Source organism: Podarcis muralis, chromosome 4, assembly GCF_964188315.1.
Source record: "Podarcis muralis chromosome 4, rPodMur119.hap1.1, whole genome shotgun sequence".
In the NCBI taxonomy this organism is placed as follows: domain Eukaryota; kingdom Metazoa; phylum Chordata; class Lepidosauria; order Squamata; family Lacertidae; genus Podarcis; species Podarcis muralis.
Genome location: NC_135658.1, coordinates 34,314,639 through 34,327,029, shown reverse-complemented (window position 1 = coordinate 34,327,029; position 12,391 = coordinate 34,314,639).

Here is a 12,391-nt window from a genome sequence, read left to right as displayed (position 1 = left end):
GTCTGCTATCTCCAGCACTGCAGACAGTATGCCTCTGAAGTTGCTGAATACCACAAGTGGGGAAAGTACTATTGCCCTCATGTCCTACAGGTGGTCTTCCCATTGGCATCTGGTCGGCTGTTGTAACAACAGGATGCTGAATTAGACAAACCTTTGGTCTAATCCAGCAAGTGTTCATGTGTTCTCTTCTAATGTGCATGTGTTGAGAGAGCCACTTTTATGGGAAGCCCGCCAGCAGAAAGTGCAGGAGCATTTTGCCCTGAAATTCAGCTTCCTGTTCTGCAAAAAGCACAATTTGTTTCAGAATCAGAATCAGAACTTTATTAGCAAAGCCAACAGGCCACAGCTATGCAAGAATTAAAAATAAAATAAAATAAGAATAAAAGGAGGATAAGAACAAGCAGAAGGAGGTCCGTCAGATGAACAAGTCTGTCACTCAGATGGTGGCCCTCAATTTCACAGCTCTCTCGATATACCTCGCGACCTTCTCTGTTGTCTGACTATCCGTATCAGATAAGAGAGAAAACAGTATAATGTCTTGTGAACGGCCGGGGTTGGGGAGAATGAGTGGAGTAATAATCTCATTCCTTAGGTCTTTGTAAAGGGGGCAGGATAGGAGGACGTGGGACACTGTTTCCGTGTTACCATCTCTACATGGGCAGAGTCGTTTTTCAAATGGAGTCTTTTGGTAACGACCTTCGAGTACGGCAGAGGGAAGAACATCCCATCTAGCCAATGTAAAGGCACGTCTGTATTTTGGGATGGTTAATTTAAACAAATATGAAGCTGGAAAGTCAAAATGGGAAGGGGGAAAGTAGGTATACCATGGGCACAGTTTCTTTAAGATAGTCAGGTTGTTTTGCCGTTCAATGTCTTTCAGGCGCTGGCCTATTAGACTCTTTGCTTTAATGAGGCCCATTGATAGTAGGGATTGCGAATGCAGACCGCATGTAAGGAGTTTTTGATGCACAGTTTTGAACCACATGCTTTTATGAGGGTCTTGCATTACTAGAGGCAGTAGACCGGGTGGATTTAGATTAAGACGAAGCCAATAGTTGAGTGTTCTTTGCCAGGTCTGAGTTTCTACAGATGGAAGGCAGGCCTCGAGTCGTAAAGCTGCGTTTGGAACACAGGAGGGGACGCCAAATATCTGCCTTAGGAATTTAGACTGAACAGTTTCAAGACTGGAGCAGTGGTTCCCCGTCCAGATTTGTGCCCCATACAGTAACTGCGCCAGAGGTTTTGCTTGAAAGACTTCAAAGGCTGCTGGGATGTATCTGCCCCCCTTCGTGTAAAAGAAGCGCGACAGCATCTTAATACTTTGAGCTGCTTTTTCTTTGGCATATTTTTGATGGACATCCCAGGACCCGGTCGACTGGAAAACGATACCCAGATATTTGAAGGCTTTAACCTGTTCAATTTTCTGGTTATCCATCCTCCAGCTGTACTGTCTGCATTTCCTTGCAAAAACCATGGTTTTGGTTTTCTGATAGTTTATTACCAGTTGCTCTCTCCTACAGTATGCTGAAAATTCACCTATGAGCCTATTTAAGCCTATTCTTGTTCGAGATAGGAGAATCGCATCATCAGCATACAAAAGCACGGATATTGATTTGTCAGCCAGTTTGGGGGCATGGAAGTCCAGAGATGACAAACAGTTAACCATATCATTGATGTAAAAGTTGAATAGAACTGGGGCCAGGATGCAACCTTGCTTGACCCCCTTGCTGACAGGAACTGGTCCTATAAGATGGCCATTTAACGAAGTTCTTACATACAACACCGTGTCTTTATATAAACAGCTGATCAGAAATAATAGTCTTTTGTCTATGCTTGATGTGCTCAATTTGTCCCATAGTCTTGCACGTGGAATTGAATCGAAGGCAGCCTTTAGATCAATAAAGGCTGCGTATAGCACCCCACGGGATTTTTTGGCATATTTGTCAATTAAATAGGCTAGGGTGAAGCAATGGTCTATGGTGGATCTGCCTTGCCTGAAACCCGCTTGCTCTTCCGCTAGAATAGCTTCAGTTTCCAGCCAGCTAGTTAGCTTAATATAAAGATGTTTGGCATATAGTTTGCTGGGTATAGGCAGAAGGCTGATTGGTCTATAGCTCGCCGGGTCTGGCATAGGTCCTTTTTTATAGATTGGAATAACTATTGCCTCTGTCCAACCATCTGGAAGTAGACCCGTTGAGTCAATCCAAGAAAATAGAGACGCCAGCAGGGGGGCCCACCAGCCAATGTTGGACTTCAGAAGTTCGGCAGGGATGTAATCATTCCCTGGGGCCTTATTGTTCTTTAATTGTGCGATTAAGTTCTCAACTTCCTTTACAGTTACTGGTGGCCAATGAGGTAGGTCCTCCAATTGGATGCATAGTTTGTAATGTTGGACTTCCTGGTCATAGAACAAAGATTGAAAATGGCGCAACCACTCCATTGGTTCCACTGTACAGATGGAATTAGTGCGCTCCTGGTCCAGTAGACCAGATATGGTTCGCCAAAAGCAAGTAGTATCTTTCTCGTGCGATGCCTTAACCAAACTTTGCCAGGCGGCTCGTTCAGCTTCCAATTTCTTTCTCCTTAATAATTGTTTGTAGGACTGTCTCAGATAAATATAAGCATTTAGTAGGATGGCAGTCCCTGATTTCCTATATCTCTGGTAGGCTGTTCTCGTTTGTCTCCTTGTTTGCCTGCACTCCAGGTCAAACCAGCTAGCTCCGTTCTTTGCCCTCTTTGTAGCGGAGCTATGTATCGCTGTTGTTAAATGGGATTTCAGTCTTTCCAAAAGTAATTTAAAGCGTTCCATAATCGCGTCTACTGAATTGCCTGTCATAATAGCGGATCGAATAAGCTTTAACTCCGCTGACTGAAGGAGGAGAGTTAGATTTTCATTCAATATTGGGGACCATTTGAGTCTTTTGGGAGCAAGTATACCCAAATTTACAGAAGGTATATATTGTGGCCCGGCAATAGAATAGTCAAAAGGCCGACCTGCAAGCTCTAGAATTAGAGGTAGGTGGTCACTCAGAGTATTGTGGCCTACTTGGAACTTCCTTACAAAGCTGTGGGCAAATCTTGAGATTAGAATATAATCTATAACGCTTCCCCCTGCCTTGGAAAAATGGGTATATTCCCCGGGGCGATCCCCCTCTATGTTGCCGTTTAATATCAGCAGTTCCCTCCGGTTTCTCTTCAGCACAATTTGTTTCAAGGGACTCTGAATTCTAGAGCACATATGGCAGTAGAGTGTTTGGCGTGCACAAGGTGTAGCATTTCCTGTTGAAAAGATCTTCGGCAGAAAGGCTGGGAAAGTCCTCTGCTTGTGAACTTGGAGACGAAAGCCACTGCCTGTGAAAGTTAAGATAAATAATACTAGGGAAGATATGGGCCAGCATGACACAGATGCCCCTGCTTGCTCTGCATTTTGAAGAGAACTGGCCTAGTTTGCCACACCCAGACTTATATGCAGATATATATACATGCCTACTTGCTTGAGAGTCTCATGGACTGCAAGAAGATCAAACCTATCCATTCTTAAGGAAATCAGCCCTGAGTGCTCACTGGAAGGACAGATCCTGAAGCCAAGGCTCCAGTACTTTGGCCACGTCATGAGAAGAGAAGACTCCCTGGAAAAGACTCTGATGTTGGGAAAGATGGAGGGCACAAGGAGAAGGGGACGACAGAGGACGAGATGGTTGGACAGTGTTCTCAAAGCTACCAGCATGAGTTTGACCAAACTGCAGGAGGCAGTGGAAGACAGGAGTGCCTGGCGTGCTCTGATTATGTGCTTGATTATGCGTTTCTCCAATTACTGCAATGCACTCTTGGTTAAAAAAATAACAATGCACACCAAGATACATATTTTAGGGGGAAATACATTGGAAATACATTTGATATTGTAGAGGAAGAATGTGTACAAAATGAGTAAAAAATGCATGCAATGCCTGCGCTAATTTTGTGTGTGCAAAACCTGGGACAAGACAGACTTATGACTCAGAAGGGAAATAGGCTTATCTGCCCATCCCTAGTGGCACCTGCTTATTTTGCATCCTCTTCCTAAACACGTAGTTTCCACCTGACGTTTTGTTCTCATGCTGACAGCCTAGCAAACAGTGGTAATTTATGCTAATCCTATAACGGCTCCAGGATATGAAACCTCCCCGAAAAGCATCTTGCATTCTGCAGTTATCCAGCTTTAATGGCACTCCTCTGACAATCCTATAAACTGCATTACTAGTAAATACTCACAGATTTCTTCTGAATAGAAAGACCATTCCAACTTCTTACCATAAAACCGCATTGGCCCAATGCTATAAAACATTTTTTTTACAGCCTGGATGAAAAAATTACCAAGCAAAAGTGGATATATAGGCAAGTTGCTGAATCTCACATTACACCCAATGTTTATTGGTGTAGGGTGTTTTTAATTCCATTTTCAAGACGGCCAAGTGTTGGAATACTTGAATAGTATGTTTTTGTTTTCGATTATTTCTGGGGCTGGGGGACAGATTTTCAGAGGGCAGAAAGTGATTTGAGTCAGAGGCTTGATTCTGATGGTATGATTCTGATACTTCAGATAGTTTGTCCTTGCATATGCATGTATATGCTTTTACTCATTATCACCTGTTGTTGGATGTTGGAAGGAACATAGGAAAGTGATTTATAGTGAGTCAGCCACTTGATCCATCTAGCTTAGTATTTTCCAAACCAACAGGCAATGGCTCTCCAGGGTTTCTGAAAGTACCAGTAATTTTCCCCCAACTGCAAATAATGATAAAAACAAAAAAAATCCTTCCAGTAGCACCTTAAAGACCAACTAAGTTAGTTCTACCTATCTGTAACTGCAAATAATGATGATGATGATATATCCCTGAAGAGGCAAGGGATTGAACCTGAGAGATTTTGCATGCAAAGTATATGCTCTACCACTGACATATGGTTCTTCCTTAAAAATAGGATCTGCAGGTTTTTGAAAGAATAGAAAAAGCTGCAAAATCTGTTTCCCAGGGATGAAAGAGAGATGAACACACCATGCACAGGGCTCCCTCTTCCAACCAGCTTCAATTCTCAGGGTGCTGGGGAATTATAATCTATATCCAGCCTGGACCTTTGTGTTTTGAACTGCAAATGTCTCCATTTTCAACTTTAAAAAAAATGCTTTTAGACTTTGTGAAAATGAAGTCTGTTTGCAGCCTACAAAAAAGAAAAGGTAGTTGTGCTTCCATGTCTTGATAATAGTGTTGGTAATAGTATTATTTCCAGTTTTATCTTTATAAATAAATTCAAAACATATTTATACAAATATATACAAATAATTAAAACAGTAAATATTAAATGGACACCATTCATTTCTTGGGGGGGGGGGGATTCCTACACCCTTGACATATTTTGTTTGTTTAGTTTGTTTAGTTAGACCTGGGAATAATCGTCATTGAACACAGTGGGGCATGTGTCTAAGTACACATACATAGGATTGCACTGCAAGACTGATCAGACCCTTTCTCTTCTTCAAAGAAAGAAATCTGAGATTCTCACATGGTCTCTGTGATTGCTCAATAATTTTATATGATAATATGAATCTGCCACGTTGCCAAATAATATCCTCATGCTTAACTAGCTCTACAGTGAAACACATTCTAGGTTTACATTGAGGTCCTGGGTGATTACTCATCATCGTACAGAAAAATGTCCAACTCCAGCAATGAAGATGACATTATACCCAAGAGAGTTTGCCTCTGCAAGAGCTGCTAATCACCATAGCAATGACTCTGCCACCACCAGCACTCGCCTGCTTTTTCATTTCTTTTTTGCCACATCATACAGTGCAAGAGTTGCCATATTTCAGCATCTTGTCAGGTTAAAAACTGCATCTAGCATTGAAAGCTCCTGAGATTATAGTAAGAAGTTTGTTCTTAGAGAAGGAAATGCTAATTTTGTAGGAATTCACAATTAATCCTCACTCTGTTTACCTGTGTGTAAGCCCCAGTAATTTCTGTAGGGCTTACTTCTGGAGTAGGCATGGTTAGAATTGCACAGCAAGGTATCAAATGTCCAAACAGAGCAGGATATGGAACAGAGTGAGCCATTCTTTGCTGCAGCCAGACTTCATACATCACACTCTCCTATGAAAGCACAATAACATTCATAACAACTATAAGACACGAACAAGCCAAGCGGAGACCTCAAAATGGCAGATTACGTGGATGAGCAAATGAAATATCCAGGAAATGTGATGGCTAACTCTTTTAGCCCATGCTGAAGGTTGGCCACCACCATCACAAATGATGCATATCAGAGGTGCATGTGGTCAAAGTTGCCACCAAACGCGTCATTTTAGAGCAAATTTCTTCTAATAGACACATTTTTATCTGCCGTTTTGCCTAATACATACATATTTGCAAGGCATTTTTCCTTAATAATGCAGTTTTCACCAACATTGTTATCATGTCACTAATATTACTATTATTACTATTAATTAATATCATTACAGTGGTACCTCTGGTTACGAACTTAATTTGTTCTGGAGGTCCATTCTTAACCTTATTGGGTTAGAGTCAGACATAAGTCATGATGAGAGTTGTAGACCCATTGAAATCAGTGGAACAGGGTCTACTCTAAGCATGACTAAGTCTTGATCCAACCCAATACCTCCAGTGTTCTGGGTCCTCCTGACGCTGTGCTTACTGAACAGTACTAAGATGTGCAAAAGCTCTGGTGCTTGTCATGGGAACAAATCTATGTCTGTACATTGAGTGGGGTTGTTTCCAGCATGAGGGTTTCGCTGGAAACTTGTTCCTGTTGTTCTGTGCAGTGTGTCTATGCCATGACAGAACAATCATAATAATATCATTGCAAACTGCTGTGGGGTAATTCCTAACTAATCACTCTTAATAACTCTCCACAGATCCACAGGGGTAAAGCAGAGGTCAGCGCTCGATTGATCTTCTGAGTTAAAGCGTCAGAAGTGGACTGTAATTCTCAGGCTGGTCATGGGAATGAGATTGAGTCCAGCCTGTGTGTTGAGTAGTTCTCAGGGAAGCACAATTATTGCTTCATTCTTGAAAGCGTTGCTGAAGGGCTTAATTCCTCTATGTACATGCTACGTACACTGGAGCAATGGAAGTGTAGAGTATTCTCATTTTCATCTGCTTCCATCTTTATGCATCTTTGAGAAACAAAGTTTAAAGGTTGTTTACATTATTTCTTGATGTTGCTTTTTTAAAAAAAATGTTGAAAAGATGATATAAAACACAATAAAAACATTATCTGTTCATTTTTAAATGTAGCATTCTAATAAGGAAGATGTAGGGGACGCGGGTGGCGCTGTGGGTAAAACCTCAGCGCCTAGGACTTGCGGATCGCATGGTCGGCAGTTCGAATCCCCGCGGCGGGGTGCGCTCCCGTCGTTCGGTCCCAGCGCCTGCCAACCTAGCAGTTTGAAAGCACCTCCGGGTGCAAGTAGATAAATAGGGACCGCTTACCAGCGGGAAGGTAAACGGCGTTCCGTGTGCTGCGCTGGCTCGCCAGATGCAGCTTTGTCACGCTGGCCACGTGACCCGGAAGTGTCTGCGGACAGCGCTGGCTCCCGGCCTATAGAGTGAGATGAGCGCACAACCCTAGAGTCTGTCAAGACTGGCCCGTATGGGCAGGGGTACCTTTACCTTTACCTTTACCTTTAATAAGGAAGATACTTGACATGCACATATTACAAAGTGGAGGTTGAGCCGTGAGGGAATAGTGACCTGCCTAAGAGCACTTAAAGACTTTATGTTTGAGCAGAGATTTCCCAGCTCACCCTTATATCCAGTACTCTATACCTGCTATTCTAGGCTCCTTTTTGTTGAGGGTAAAGCAACAACAAAGGCAAGCCTAGCTTTCAGTGAAACAATCGGGGGTGTATTGTGATTATTAGCTTTACCTGACCCGCACCTGATGTCAGGTACAAAACAGCTGGGTGTGACTGTGGTAAAAAGGCCCGTGGGTCAAATTAGGATGCCTGGTGGGCTTAATTAAACCCATGGACTACCAGAGTATGCCCATACTTAGTAATTTTTTTAGAAGTCCCATCAATTCATCAATCTCCATGGAAAATTTAGAATGGGCCTAGATTTCTCCCTGTGCAATCCATGGCTGGGTTGGGCTGAAATTATAAACAGTGGTTAGAGGAACAATCACAGGCAAACCTTAGGTTTGTGCCCTTCCCCCTGTGCAACCAGGAGAAGGAGATTGGAAATTTTCACTTTAGATTAACCACAGCTTACTTTTATGCCCAAACTCAGAAAAAAACTTAAATTAGTCTTAACTGAAGATAGTTGAATGAGCAAACTTCAAATCACTGGTTATAAATCTGGCTTCCTTCAACTAACCAAGCCAGTTAAGCAACAACTATTTAGGTTTCAGACATAGCACTAAACTGTAGTTTATCGAAATAAGAAGCAAGAGCTCCTTATGGACATTCTAGGGACAGACCAATCAGCCAATTACAACTTTTCCTGCACGTTTGCCCAATATATACATCTTTACAAGCCATTTCCCCCAGCATCAACATATGCATTTTTCCTGCATACTTCCCCCTAATAAATGCAAAATTCAGAAAACTAAGAATTTTGAAGGATGGCTGTGTTGTTTGTATTTTTCAGGAAGTGTGAGTTAGTTACATTCCTGTAAAAAATGGAATCCAAATTCGATTTCTTCCCCATCCCTATGCCATGGCTGAGGACAAGAGGAAAGAGTGAAGAGCATGAATTGAAAACTCGTGCAAAAAATAGCAAACCACTGTGGCCATGGCTGCTGTCATCAAGCCTTTCACACCCACCCTGGCATGAGATACTTATATTCTGGCACAGCATCATATTCTTTCCTGCTTTGTTTTCCCTGAATCTTCTTGGAAACCACTTCTGCTCCTTGTGCACATCTCCCAGCCTTCTGTTTGGCTTTTGTGGGAAGGAGGGGGAAAAGATTTATGAGTGTAATACATTCCTTTTGCTTGTGCAGGCAGATAGAAAACGTGGCTCTATAAAAGCCCTCCAAATTAGATCCATCTGCCAAAAGTGGGGCTAGTTCCTATGGTTCACTCGTTCTGCATGACCCCTTTTTCTCTATTCCCTACCACCCAGTACCTCCTTGACTTGCCACCCCCTTTGTAAAGATACATCTAGGAACCATGACGTCAACCTAGATGCATCAGAGGCAAATCAGTAAATACAGGGCATTTGATTTGGAACTTATAAACACAGCAGGGAGATAAATCATCTTGGCAAGCTCCGAAACACAGCCAACCACTGACTCTCAATCAATTTTATGACTGCTTCACATCATCCCTGAATAGCACAAAATCACCTTCAGGAATCCTACCATATCCAAGGCCAGGTTCATGGTGAGGAAAAGTACTTATCAATATGTATGTACATGAAGTAATAAGTTTCATTTGTATTAGCAATATAATATTTTTTTTGTAATCAACCGATTACATCCGAAAGTGAAAGTATTCAGTGCTACTGGATTTAACAGGGATGAAAAAGTGCTGGAGACTTGTGATGTATTTGCTATATCTATGGACTCACAAGTATATAAGCAGAGCCTATTGGGAGTAGACAGACTTCTAAAAACAGGCAGAGGTGCTAATCTTGCATTAGGCTCTTAAGGAGGCAGATGTACCCTAAGGATCTTCATATTCTGGCATATCATGGCTCTCCCCTACTCATTGAAATTCATACTCCTCCCAACTGTCTTTCCATCTCTCTAACAATCTGTGATGGGTATAATATTCCAAAGGCTGAATAGAGATTCCAGAACATTAAGAACCATCCACCTCCTTTGGTTAATTCCCTAATCATCCGTCAGATTACTCAGGCAAAACCACAAGCCTATTTGCACTAATGAAGACAACCAAATTAAAAAATAATACAGAACAGAGCAAGCTCATTGACACTCAAACCTTTGCTTGCAAAAGAAATCTCTGTAGCATTCCATGATGCTCAAGGCTTGCTCCCAAAAGGTTTATGTGGGTAACCCATTCTGATCTACCGTTAAGAAGAGAATTGCTCACTGAAGCACTTCTTGAACTCAGTGTGCCCACAGCATTATACTAAAATGAGCTATTAATACTGGCAGAGTTTCTTGAGTAAGCCGCACTTAGTTCAAAAATTAACAATAGGATCCAAGTTCCAGGAAACTGCAAGGCTTTACGTTGAACTTTGAACCATGTAAGCGTTTGCAGGAATGCCACGTTGAACATCAGCGCTTCAACTCTGCATGGTACAATTAAACAATTATCATGCTGCAATAGTCTTAGTCTCATGAACAGAACATCCAGGGGGAAGATAAACGATTACCTTAACGTTGACATCCCAAAGGAAGATGTTTGCTGTATTCATGGAGGTATGGGTTTCAGTAACAAGATAGTAGATACAGCTGAGACATTAGTAAAGTATTCCAAAAAGCATTTCAGTAGCAGAACAAATCAAGAAGTCGAACTACGCATACACCCCCACTCCTGATTCACTTTGTGGCTCTGATCTGTGGCCCCCAGATTGGGCCAATCTGCTCTGTACCATCTCAGGAGCCAGACCCCACCTTAGCAGGTTGTGTGAGAGCAACAAAGAAAGACATAAAGGACTGGTAATGTATGAGCTGGAGGTGCAAAGCATGTATGGGTTCATCTCCGCATTTGCTCCACATTTCTAGGCACATGCCTAGGCTTCCCAGGTTTGTGGCTGAGCGATTGTTTCATTTTTGCCCCACTGGGAAAACCCCATCTCTACTGCTGAATCAGAGCAAACTGCAATCTGCAGAAAACCTGGATTGCCATTAGTGCAGAAAAGCCCTCTGTCTTGTGTCCCCTGTATGCTGGGTCTGTGCTCCAAATCAGCGCACTCATCTCCCCCACATGATGGATCACACCAAAGACTCGCCAATTCTAGCATTCTGTTCTTATGGCAGCCAGCTAGATGCTTATGAGAAGCCCACAAGCAGGACATGAGTGCAATAGTACTGTCCCACTAATGATCCTGAACAACGGGTATTCTGATACATACAGTGGTACCTTGGTTCCCGAACGGCTTAGTTGTCAAACAAATTGGCTCCTGAATGCCACAAACCCGGAAGTAAGTGTTCTGGTTTGCAAACGTTTTTTGGAAGCTGAACGTCCGACGTGGCTTCTGCATCTTCTGCTTGAGTGCAGGAAGCTCCTGCAGCCAATCGGAAGCCGCGCCTTGGTTTTCAAACGGTTTTGGGAGTCAAACGGACTCCCAGAACAGAATAAGTTCAAGAACTGTCTCTGTACTGTCTCTGATACTGGGGGTAATATATAGCCATCATGACCATTTGCCACTGATAGCCTTACCTTCACCATGGAAGCCAGTAAGCTTCTTAATAGTGGTTCTTACAAGAGTGAGGTTGTGTTCAGGGCCTGCTTACTGGCTTCCCATAGGCTGTGAAAATGGGATGCTGGACTAGATAGGATCCAACAGGCTGTGTTCTCAATTTGTCTAATCCCCCTTTAAAGTCATACAAGCTGTCAGCAAATTCCATGCGCTGTGTAAAGAAGGCCTTCCTTTTCTCTGTCCTGAACCTCCCACCATTCATCTTTATTGGATGACCTCATCTCCTAGCAGTATGAAAGACAGAGCAAAACATATTTCTATTTCTTCCACACAATGAATCATTGTAAATGCCTCCATTGGGCCCCCTCTGACCGTTTGTCTAAGCTTAAATAACCTTCCCTCATAGGGGAGCAGCTCCAGCCCCTCAATCATTTTGGTTGTTCTTTCCCTTTACCTTCTCCTGCTCTACAAGGTGTGTTGACCTGATCAAACATGGTGAGATGGTGCGCAAAGAAAAGTTTTATCACACACACCCCACTGAAAACCACTGTCTCAAGAAAAATAAAGAGGGACCCTTGGTTTGGTCATATGCATTTATAGTCTAAATGGGTAGTTTAGACTAACTGAGTGAGAAGATTCTGTGCATTTCTGTATTCATGACAACAAAGGAAATTTGCATAGCGAAATTGATCTTCCTTGAATTCTCAGGTCTCTCCTCTGTCTTCCGTGGCTCGCGTCTGATGTGGCTGCCACACAGGAGGTGATGCATGGATACGGCTTCCTTGTAAATGTGCCAGAAGTTTATCTTTTACAAGAGAAAACTCAACTACCAATCATTTCACTTCACTGCTTCCTTGAGCTCCTGTCATCTGCTTGTCCCATCTACGTGCTGCCTTTTGTGCAAGTGCATGAGATTCCATTTCTTTTTAAAATAAAACAGAACCAATTCAAGCATTATTCTTCTGGGGCATGTTATTATATATTTGGGTGTAGTCTGAGTTCTGCTTTGTTGGAATATTTGTCACATTTCCATCCCGCCCCTTCTTCCAAAGCGGAGTGGAGAT